The sequence below is a fragment of the Jaculus jaculus genome, chromosome 8 (assembly GCF_020740685.1).
Source record: "Jaculus jaculus isolate mJacJac1 chromosome 8, mJacJac1.mat.Y.cur, whole genome shotgun sequence".
NCBI lineage: Eukaryota > Metazoa > Chordata > Mammalia > Rodentia > Dipodidae > Jaculus > Jaculus jaculus.
The window spans coordinates 20,817,323-20,829,709 of NC_059109.1; the positions used below are offsets into that span (position 1 = coordinate 20,817,323).

Consider the following 12,387-nt stretch of genomic DNA (forward strand, 5'->3'; position numbering starts at 1 on the left):
AGTGGTTCTGACCTGCATTTCATTGATTAATAGTGATGTTGATTTTCACTGTGTTTGTTCTTGGGCTTGCTAATTAGCAACATTCAGAAATACTAATTTACACTAATGAGGGGATCTATTATGTAAGATACTGCTGTATTTGAGCACTCTCTTTTAAAGATCAAAGATTCCATTTGTGAATAATTCATGCATCCTCAGCACCTTAAATTATGTTAATTATGATATGAGTTTCTCCAAGATTCTCTATTAGATTGTCAGTTAACCTTACTGGCTAGCAGAAATGCTGGCAAAATTTCATGGAATCATTCTTGACACTTAATTAAGGGAGTCTTTTTGATTTGAGTGATGATATGAAGATCTAGAGTTTTCAAAAACAATTAATATCGTCTCTATTGTTAAAATTGCTGATCACAGCCGGGCATGGTGGCACATGCCTTTAATCCCAGCACTCAGGAAGCAGAGGTAGGAGAAGCCACTCTGAGACTACGAAGTGAATTCCAGGTCAGCCTGGGCTAGAGTGAGACCGTACCTTGACACTTCCCCCCCCCAAATAATAAAAATAAATTTGCTGATGACACCATAATTGTTTAGCAACTACCAATAAGGTAAAAGAGAAAAATTAAAATTTTTCTTTTTGCAAATTTCATGTTATATACTCACCATAATTATTTAAGAGGGACCACTTGAGTATGTTTTTGTAATTTTTTTTTTTATGAGAGGGAGAACAAGAGTAGAGAGGGAGAGAATTGGTGCACCAGGCCCTCCAGCAATTGAAATTGAACTCCAGATGCATGTGCCACCTTGTATGCATGTGCAACCTTGCACAGTTGCATCACATTGTATGTCTGGCTTATGGAGGACCCAAAGAGTCGAACACAGTTCCTAGGCTTTGCAGGAAAGCACCTTAACCACTAAGCAATCTCTCCAGCCTTTGAGTATGGGTTCTTTAAAAATTATTACAATTTGTTTCAACCATCTTTTCATGCCACCTTCATGCTGCGCATGAATGTCCTGGCGGATGCTCTCAAGAGCGTCAACGATGCTGAAAAAAGAGGCCAAAGCCAGGTGATTAATTGGCCATGCTCCAAAGTCATCGTTTGGTTTCTAACAGGGATGGTGAAGCCAGGTCACATTGGCGAGTTTGAAATCATTGATGATCACAGAGCTGGGAAAATTGTTGTGGACCTCACAGGTGGGTTAAACAAGCATGGAATGATGAACCCCAGATTTGATGTACAGCTCAAGGACTGAGAAAAACGGGAGCATAATATGCTCCCATCCCGTCAGTTAGGTTTCACTGTACTGAGAACCTCAGCTGGCATCATGGACCATGAAGAAGTAAGACAAAAATACACAGAAGGGAAAATCCTGGGGTCCTTTTCTTTAGGGTTATAAAGAAAGCATAGATACGAATAAAATGCCTTGGTGGAAAAAATATTATAACTTAAACCTGTGTTGGAGTTTTATTATCTGCTTAAAACTATCCTCATGTTGACATATTGACTAGCTTGGTATCAAGTGACTCAGCATTAACACGTTCAGTAATATACCCTCTGCCTCAGGTACCCCTTTTGTCTGTGGGCTTATTGGAACCCCAAAGCAAATTTTACCCATAGGGTTTAATCAACTGGATCCGGAATAAGTGCTAAATCATTTGTCTATTTATAATCTGTTTATTATCATTTATTTAAAATTTATTATTCTTCCTTCTTCCCTTTCTCCTTCTCTCCCTTCCCTCCCTCCTTCCTTCCTCCCTTCCTTCCTTCTTTCCTTTCTTTCTTTTTTTTTTTTTTTTTTGAGGCAGAGTTTCATTTTAGCTCAGGCTGCCCTGGAATTTACTATGTAGTCTCAGGGTGGCCTTAAGCTCATGATGATCCTCCTACCTCTGCCTCCTGAGTGCTGGGATTAAAGGCATGTACCCCTCTTTCTTTAAAGAGTTTATTTTTATTATTTATTAGAGACAGAGGAAGGGAGAGAGAGAGTTGGGCATGCTAGGGTCTCTACCCACTGCAAATGAACTCCAGATGCATGTGCCACCATTGTGCATCTGGCTTATGTGGGACCTGGAGAATCAAACCAGGGTCCTTAGGCTTCATAGGTAAGCACCTTTACTGCTTAGCTATCTCTCTAGCCCTCCCTTCCTTTCTTTATTTCTTCCTTTTATTTTTTTTGAGATAGTGCTCTGTATGTGAATTTTCTATGTAGCCTTGAACTTCTGGTCTTCCTGCTTCTACTTCTTAAGTACTTGGATTACACCCATGTACCATCCTGCCTAGTTTATATGGTTCTGGTGATCAAACCCTGGCTTTTATGCATGTTAGGCAAGCACTTTACTAAATGAACTAGGCCCTTAGTTCCCAAATAAAAACTTTATAAGTAACTGTCATTTGTGATGTACTGTTTTGTCATACCAAGCCAAGGTGTCTCTCCCAGAGTGATTAACTATTTTTGCCTGCTTTTTTTTTTTTTTTTTTTTTTTTTATAGGTAGGATCTTTCACAACCTCAGGCTGACCTGGAATTCACTATGTAGTCTCAGAGTGGCCTCAAACTCACAGATCCTCCTACCTCTGCCTCCTGAATCTGGGATTAAAGGTGTGTGTCATCATGCCCAGCTGTTTGCCATTTTTTTTTCTTTTTTTATTGGTAGTATGAAAAGTTATAATTTTCTATTCATTTTTATGTTTATTATTATTATTTTTAACAACATGTTTCATATGGATACATCATGTGCTGGTACTCTTTTTTTTTCCCTCATCCCTTATCTCAGTCTGTTGGGGACGCTTCTCAATGGGGTTGTGGGTATTCCCCGTGGGGTGGTTGTTTATGCATTTTTTGGGGGGTGGGTTCGAGCTAGGGTCTCACTGTAGCTCAGGCTGATCTGGAATTCACTATGTAGTCTCAGGGTGGCCTCGAACTTATGGCGATCTTCTTATCTCTGCCTCCTGAGTGCTGGGATTAAAGGTATGTGCCACCATGCCCGGCTGGTTTATGTAATTTTTTTATAAAGCAAATAACTCTTGATAATATGATAACACCATTTTTATGTGATTACATAAGGACCTTAAAACTGGAAAAAGAGAATAAAGTTTTTATAAACACACACACACACATTTAGTTTTTCAAGGCAGGGTCTTGCTCTAGCTCAGGCTGACCTGGAATTCACTATGTTGTCTCAGGCTAGCCTCAAATTCACAGCAATCCTCCTACCTCTGCCTCTCAAGTGCTGAGATTAAAGGCATGCATCACTACACCTGGCAACATTTCTATATTTTGACATTTCATTTCTCACAGATAGGAATTGCATTAAGTACTGGACAAAGAGAACAGGAAGACATGTACATATATCAAGTATAAGACTTTAGTTCCTCAACATTAATGCAGAGATTGGCATTAATAACAAAATTTAACTTACTGGGTACTTTACTGTGCTAAGTATTAACTTAACCAAGAGCTTTTAATTAATTTCAAAACTTCAAGATTATTCCAGTGGAGATACTCAACAGTGGACACCGCAAACCTTAAATGTGGCCAGCCAGGTCAAATGAACCAATAGGTGAAATAGTGGCATGTCTGTTATGGGAAAGGCCAACTGCTCTCTAATTGGAATGGAGGCCTACTTCATGAGAAGGAATACATGAGTGATACTGAAAACCTATGACAGGAGTAGTCATGAGCCCTAGGGGTGTAACATCTGCTGGTGTCTGTCTAAATGTATATACTATGCTCACCAAACTGCCCAGTAAGCACTTCTCTTAATGTTCATACCCATATATTAACACTACTTTCATTGTTGGTTAGAGAAGCTTCTCTTTTCAGATGGTAGTGATCTTGGGATGACTCAAAAGGCACCATAGTGCTGAGAAGAAATGACAGTGGAGTGCTGAGCAGTGAAATATCTCTATCACACCTTCCAAGGCTCATGGTCCATTGCTGAAAAGGTGGTGGAAAGAATGTAAGAGCCAAAGGAAGGGTAGGACTCCTTATAATGTGCTCCTCCAGACACAAACTGGCCTGGATATCCATGACCTCACAGTGTCTGACACTATCTACTTAAGACCATCATAAGAGGAGGAAAGGTGATGGTATCAAAATAAAAGAGACTGACTGAGAGGGGAAAATGTATGATGGACAGTGGAGTTGCAAAGGGGAAAGTGGGGGAAGGGAGGGAATTATCTTGGGTTATTGCCTATAATTATGGAAGTTGTCAATAAAAAATGTTTTAAAAAGCCTAGGAAAAACATTTTCATGATTATTCTTACAACTTTGTTAGGTAGGCAATATTCCTGAAGAAAGAGAGGACAGGAAAAAAGGAAGGAAAAGGAAAGAGTGAGGAGAGGAAAAAGGGAGGTAGGGAAAGAGAGAGAAGAGTAGCTAACAGAAGAGAGGAAGGCCAGAGAGATGGCTTAGTGGTTAAAGGTGTTTGCTTCAAAGCCTGATATACTGGGTTTGATTACTTAGTCACTACCCACATAGAGCCAGATGCACAAAGTGGCACATGCACCTGGAGTTCATTTGGAGTGAGGTCCTGATGTACCCATTCTCTATCTGGCTCTCTCAATTCTCTCTCCTTAACTCTCTCTCTAAACCAACTAAATAAATAAATAAACAAAATAAATAAATAAACACTTTCTTAAGACAACAGCTGGAGAGATGGCTTAGTGGTTAAGGTGCTTGCCTGTGAAGCCTAAGGACCCATGTTCTATCTCTCTCCAGATCCCACGTAAGCCACACAGAGGTTATGCAAATGCAAGGTCACATGTAAACACTAGGTGGTACAAGTGTCTGGAGTTTGATTGCAATGGCTGAGGCCCTGGTGTGCAAATTCATTTATCCTCTCTCTTTCTCCCTCACAAAGAGAGAGAGAGAGAGAGAGAGAGAGAGAGAAGAGAGAAGAGAGGAGTGAGTGGGAGTGGTGAGGTTGTAATTTGCCTTTTATTAATTAATCTAATAAGGACACTACTAAAACTAGGTTTGTTTTGCTCCAAAACTGTGACTCCAGCTACTGTATCTGAGAACATCCCATAGTCTAGACAATTAAAAGCAAAGATATAAATCTTAGAGCTTTGGAAAGCATTTTTTTTACTCATATATACAAAAGGTCAATTTTTATAGATTTTCTTTTTATAGCTTTCCTAGCAAATCATCAAAGTGACTGTAACAAAAGCAAGGTAAGTAAGTTCATAGCATAGAAGGACTGCCTTTATTATTGCTAATGGCCGAGGCAGTGCTGGCAACGTCTGGAAGCAAATCACATTCAGATCTCAGGGACAGTCACTGCTTCACACCTGATAGCTTATCCCAAGAACCTCCTTACAGGGTCACATAATTGAATTAGGTCAGATTAGGAGAGGCTAATGAATGTTATTACTATTTTACACTTTTTAATACTTTTATTTATGTTTGTTAATTTGTTGTAGAGAGAGAAAATGAATATCAGCATGCCAGGACCTCTTGCCAATGCAAAACTACTTCAGATAATTGCACCCCTCTGCCTCTGGGCTTATGGCTTTACTGGGGAATTGAACCCTGATCCATTAGGCTTTTCAAACAAGCATGTTTAACTGCTGAACCATCTCCTAGCCCTCATTTTACATTTAATTTTTTTATTTAATTAATTAATTTGCAATTAGAGGGAGAGAGAGATATAGGGAAAGAGAGAGAAGAGAGACACACACAGAAAATGGGTGCACCAGGGTGTTTAGCCACTGCAAAAGAACTCCAGATGCATGTGCCACCTTGTGCATCTGACTTATGTGGATATTGAAGAATTAAACCTGGGTCCTTTGGCTTGACAGACAAGTGCTTTAACAGCTAAGCCATCTCTCCAGCCCTAATTATTGTTATATTATTTATTTATTTATCTTGCTTTTTCAAGGTAGGTTCTCACTCTGGTCCAGCCTGACCTGGAATTAACTATGTAGTCTCAGGGTGGCCTTGAACTCTTGGTGATCCTCTTACCTCAGCCTCCCAAGTGCTGGGATTAAAGGTGTGCGCCACCACGCCCAGCTGTTACTATTATTTTTAAGGTAGGGTCTCAGTCTAGCCCAGTCTGACCTGGATGGGATTCACTATTTAGTCTCAGGCTGTCCTGGAACTCACAGAGACCTTTCTACCTCTGCCTCCTGAGTGCTGGGATTAAAGATGTGTGCCACCACACCTTTTTACATTTAAGCATCCCATTTACCAAATTAATGGTAAAGTGACTTCAAGGGGCTTATCTAATCCCATCTCTAAAAGGATGTGATCTGTTGTCTTTGAATCATATTCAGAGATAGAGCCTTAATCAAAACGGCCATGCTTTATAATGGCCTGACAAACTGGATTGCAAATCTATATTATTCTTTTATCAACTGTGTTGAAGATTTTTACATAGATCTGATAACTTTTCTTAACTTTCAAACTATTTTATTTTATTTACTTATGAGAGAGAGGGAGACAGAGAGAGAGAGAATGGGCATGCCAGGGCCTCTAGCTGTTGCAGATGAACTCCAAGTATGTGCACCACCTTGTGCATCTGGCTAACATGAGCACTGGGGACTCAAATCTGGGTCCAACTCTCATTAGGCTAAGATGATACTGGAAAGAATCACTAATGTGTCAACACTGATATTTGAACTACCTTTATCAGATGTGGCAACATAAATATTACTTCAAAACTAATGGGGATTGGGCAGGAGAGATGGCTTAGCAGGTAAGCCACTTGCTTGTGAAGCCCTAAGGACTCCGGTTCAATTCCCCAGGACCCACATAAGCCAGAAGCACAAGGTGGCACATACACCTGGAGTTCATTTACAGTGGCTAGAGGCCCTGCTGTGCCTATTCTCTCTCTCTAATAAATAAATAAATAAAATATTAAAAAATAATGGGGAGACCTAGTCATGGTGGTGCATGCCTTAAATCCCAGCACTTAGGAGGCAGAGGTAGGAGGATCTCTGTGAGTTCGAGGCCAGACTGAGATGACATAGCAAATTCCAGGTCAGCCTGGGCTAGAGTGAGGCCCTAACTTTAAAAAAAAGGGGGGGGGGAGGGAGGAATTTCTAGTGAATTGTCTCTTTCAACATATAATGGGATAGAAAGAGAATGTCTGTAGTGTATATGCTAATGACGGGGCATGGATTGAGCAAACCTGTCATGTTCATTAAAAAGGATGACAATAAACTGGGTGTGGTGACACACGCCTTAAATCCCAGCACTCAGGAGGCAGAGGTAGGAGGATTGCCATAAGTTGGACGCTATCCTGAGACTCCATAGTGAATTCCAGGTCAGCTAGACCCTACTTCGAAAAACAAAACAAAACAAAACAAACAAACAAGCAAAACAACACAAAAAAGGATGACAATAGATTATTTCACTAACCCTCAAAAGCAGTTGGTTCCCATAATGCATTAATTATTTCATTTGTGATAAGAATTATATAAAACAAATCATGAAAAGGGAATGATACAAGATAGAAAATTTTGAGATTCGATCTAAGTATTACTGCGAATTCAACTTCAGCATTTAGAACGAGCTACATGACAAATTGTTTTCTGAGTCCTAATTTCATCATTTCCCAAGTGAATACTAACTGCACCAGTAAATAAAAATGCCTAGTCAACACCTGGCATCTACTAAGTGCTAATAATCCTATTTCCGTTCTTCTTAGGCTCTGAAAGTGAAGGGACTTGGGGAGAAATCCAAACGGAGCAGACACACTTGCTCTGCCTTCAAAGGGAAACTGAGCAGATACTAACACTCCTTCAATGGGAAAATGCTGAAAGTTAGCGAGTCACGGATGACCAGCAGGGCAGCTTGCAGCTCCTTGCTCAAGACGTGGGGTCTGTCTTACCACCCTCTGCAGTAGGGCTACATTAGGAGTGCTCTTGTCATTTCCCTTGACCAATAGGATGCCTCTGACAGTATAAGCTTGAGTTTCAAGAGGAGGATCCCACCACCATGTGACACAGCTCAACCTGTTGCAAGATGAGAAATCTTAGATGAGGTCTCCTGAGGCCAGTTAGCCTCTAGCCCACCCAGTACCTGATATCAGACTATGAGTGAGTTAAGCCAAGATCAGCTGCCCCACAGAATTTTGGGCTAGATAAGTTGTTGCTGTTTTCAACCAATAATCTGGGAGGAGAGGTTAGTTATGTAGCAACAGACAACAGAGGCAAAGGTAAGAAGATACTCAGTCAAAACATTTTCAGCACAAACACAAAACAAGGGAACGTAGGTTCAAAATCATTTTGCAAATGATTAATCATGGATGCCAACAGAACAATGTGGTGAGCCAGTTGCTATTGCTCTAGATTAATGAAGGATTCAAATGTCTCACTAGTGGGAATTAAAGGTTTCATGTGTAACTGGAGGCAGAGAGATTAATTTCCCCCTGGCAACGGTCTTCTGAGATTTCCGTATTTCTGGAGTCTGAGAACTATTGTTATGTAGTGTACATGGTGGCAGAATGAAGGAGAGGCAAGGGAAGAACAAGTGTGAATAATTTAGACATTGAAAATAAAATAAAAGGGATTTGGTGTAATGTAATAAAGTTTCAGGCTGCAGACAGCAAGAAGCAAAGGCTGGAGAACTTGTCTTTTTCTTATGTCAGCAATCCATTGCATGCAAAGGATCCTGGCCTCTGCCTAACCTTTCTTCTCCTTCTTTATCAAGTAGAACACACCATGAACATGATTAAATGTAATTTTAAAATTGTGTCATATTGGTTTCTCTTTGTGCAGCGCACAACTGAATATGCCTTTGAAGGAAATCATTTTGAGATCCTTGAATGACAAATCACCATGTGGCTGAAAAGGGCTTCTCCTAAATATGGGCTAACTTCTGTGATTTGAGTAATCATTAACTCTGGCTTATTTTGTGCAAATTTTAGATGTCAACCATAGGCTATTTTTTGAAAGGTATGAAGCCCTAGAGTAAGGAAGAGGCGTTTTGTTGGCCCTAATGCAAATCAATACTGGAATGGAGGAGGGGCTGGAGTGAAATTGCAGACAGGTGGGAAGTTCTGTAAGTTGGAAGGTACAAGTCTACTCACTGAAATATAAACATCCAGGAAAATGCTAGCCCTGAACAACACCCCTCAAGTACTTGCTGAGTTGAATTGAAATCTACCAACCGAGGGCTTATTCAATGCCTATGAATGATCTATTATGTGTATACACATACTTCACAGTGAGAGAAGGGACATTTGAAAGCAAGAGTAGGACAAATGTGAGGGGGGAAGCAATGGGAATAGTTAATCCTTTCTTTCTTCTGTTTCTTGGTATGGAACTGCCTGTGAGGGTAACAGCTAAGGAAGTTACTTCCCATCAAGCCAGAAGAACAGGTTATAGAAATTCAGACTTGCGAGAAAATTTCTCAGAGGATGTTGAGTTTGAATTCCTGAAAGGTCCAGATATCCATGCCTGTTCACCATCCAAATTTAGTTTGAATGCTTTCATTTAGGAACTCTATTTTATTGGCATGGTGTCTCTAGGCTGTCATTATTGCACTGAAGCAAAAACTAATACTGGGTTGGAGAGATGGTGTGGTGATTTGATTCAGGTGTTCCCCCATAAACTTAGGTATTCTGAATGGTAGTCTCCCCGGCTGATGGCAATTGGAAATTAAAGCCTCTTGGAGATAGTGTACTGTTGGGGGTGGGATTATGAGTATTATAGCCAGTTTCGCCTTGCCAGTCTTTGGCACACTCTCCTATTTTGGTTGTCCTCCTGATGTTGGCCAGGGGGTGATGTTCACTCTCTGCTCATGTCATCATTTTCCCTGCCATCATGGAATATCCCCTCAAGATTGGAAGCCAAAATAAACCTCTTTCTTTCCCACAAGCTGGTCTTGGTTGGGAGATTTGTACAAGCAACTAGAACCTGACTGAAATGGTAACTTTGGTACCTAGAGTGGGGTTGCTGCTAGATACCTGACTGTGTGGCTTTGGCTTTTTGGAGCTGTTTTTCAAGAGGAGTGTGGAAGGATTTGAAACCTTGGCCTAAGAGATGCGTTGCAGTGCTATAAGTACTGCTTGATGGACTATTTGAAAGTGAAAAAGAACTTTGCCTGGACTGGGCTAGAAGCAGTTTGTGTGAGAGGCTTGCTGTTATGCCTGTGTTCTAAGAAATTGTGTAGGGTTGCTTTGCCTAGGAACAAACTGGTGTGAGCAGAGGGATATGCACAGAAAAAATGAAATCTTTGGGTGAACTGCTGCTTATTAAGCTGCAATTGAGAGATTACAACCTTCAAGACTGGGCCAACTGACCTGCATTGGGGCAACAGGAAGAATGTAGACTATTTTGAAGGGGCCTGATGTTCAAGAGGTGTCCTGTTCTTCAAGGTCGGCTTTATTCCCCCCTGGATTAACAAATTGACACCCTACCTGGTATTGTGGAGTATAAGAAATGCAGGAAAGAGAGGGTCATTGAGTTTGCAATGTGGTCTTTGTGTTTTGGAAATGGCCTTGGGCAGTGTGAAGCGGGTTTTCTGGATGCCTGTATGGAGACCCAGTGGTGCCATGAGCATGAACCATGGCTTGCAGTGGAGCTCCTGGGACTGTGAGATGGCTGCTAAGGAAAGATGATGGCCCTGGATGAAGTTTTCCAGGACTGTGAGTAGCCTAGCTGGAGGGGTAGAATTGGAACTCCAGAGACTTGTTGGTTAGAAGTATAGGGCTTGCAGACTTGTCACTGGCTAGAGTTGTTGGACTTGGAGCTACAGAGTTTGATGTTTGCCCTGTTTAAATCATGTATGGCTTGAGCATTTCTTTTTTTCTTCATTGAGTATTTCTTTGCTATGCCCCATGCCATAGTTTGCAGTGTGAATGTTTATTCTGTGCCATTATGACGCATGCGCCCCCTTGTGCATCTGGCTAACGTGGGACCTGGGGAACCGAGCCTCAAACCAGGGTCCTTAGGCTTCACAGGCAAGCGTTTAACCGCTAAGCCATCTCTCCAGCCCCATTATGGGTTTTTTTTTGGAGATTTTTTTTGGTATTATGGCTCAATTAAAAGACCTTGAACTATGGGAATGTTTGAAGATCATTGGAATTGATAAAAAAAAAAACCTATGGGGACATTTAAAGATGGATGAATGCATTGCATTTTAAATCATGTATGGTTATCAGTTTATGGGGCCAGAGGCAGAATGTAGTGGTTTGATTCAACTGTCTGCCATAAACTTAGGTGTTCTGAATGCTGGTCTCCTAGAGGCAGTGTATTATTGGGGGCAGGCTTATGGTGTCATTGCCAGTGTCCCCTTGCCAGTGTTTGGCACACTCTCCTGTTCCTGTTGTCCTCCTGATGTTGGCCAGGAGGTGATGTCCACCCTCTGCTCATGCCATCATTTTCCCTGTCATCATGGAGTGTCTCCTTGAGCCTGTAAGCCAAAATAAATCTCTCTCTCTCTTTTTTTTCCCCACAAGCTGCCCTTGGTTGGGCGATTTCTACCTGAAATGAGAACCTGGCTGAAACAGATGGCTTAGCAGCTAAGGAACTTACCTACAAAGCCGAAGGACTCAGGTTTGACTCCCCAGTACCCACGTAAGCTAGATGCATAAGGTTGCACATGTACCTGGAGTTCAGTTGCAGTGGCTAGAGGCCCTGCCTGGCCTGCCCATTCTCTCTCTCTCTGTCTGGCTTTCTCTCTCTCTCAAATAAATAAATAAAAATATTTAAAAATATTCAAATTAAAAAAAATGATACCTCACCCTTCTTGGACCTGGTTCTATCTTTTTATTTATTTATTTTTATTTATTTATTTTTTTAAATGTTTTTTGTTCATTTTTATTTATTTATTTGAGAGAAAGAGAGAAAGCGGCAGAGAGAGAGAGAGAATGGGTGCGCCAGGGCTTCCAGCTACTGCAAACGAACTCCACACATGTGCGCCCCCTTGTGCACCTGGCTAACATGGGTCCTGGGGAATTGAGCCTTGAACCGGGGTCCTTAGGCTTTACAGGCAAGCGCTTAACCGCTAAGCCATCTCTCCAGCCCAGGTTCTATCTTTTTAAATGATTACCAATCTTCAACTTCCTGATGTATTTGAAGAGGGGCGATGCATTATACAAGAAAGATTGCTGAACTATATGTTACTACGCTTTTGTTTGCAATGGAGTGGGCCCACATTTCACTTTCATATTTTTTGTTCTATTAATATGCTTAATATTTTGTTCATATTGGTTTTGAGAAGTGGCATGAAGTATGGAATGTAATCATGTAGCTATAATGTGGTCAAGGATAAGAGCCCACGTGTTCTTTTCTTTTGTTTTTTCAAGGTAGGGTCTCATTTTAGATCAGGCTAACCTGGAATTTTTACTATGCAGTCTATATAGTCTCAGGGTGGCCTCAAACTCATAGCAATCCTCCTACCTCTGCCACCCAAGTGCTGGTATTAAAGGTGTGTTTGGGGTT

General features: G+C 41.1%; 1 protein-coding gene and 1 pseudogene across 2 annotated transcripts in view; one reads left to right on the forward strand and one right to left on the reverse strand.

Annotated features, from left to right (window-relative positions):
- Nucleotides 1–12,387, reverse strand: part of Kcnq5 (potassium voltage-gated channel subfamily Q member 5) — a 565,394-nt gene that overhangs the window by 44,477 nt on the left and 508,530 nt on the right. The gene's annotated exons all lie outside the window — the stretch shown is intronic.
- LOC105943698 lies at nt 994–1,395 on the forward strand (annotated as a pseudogene).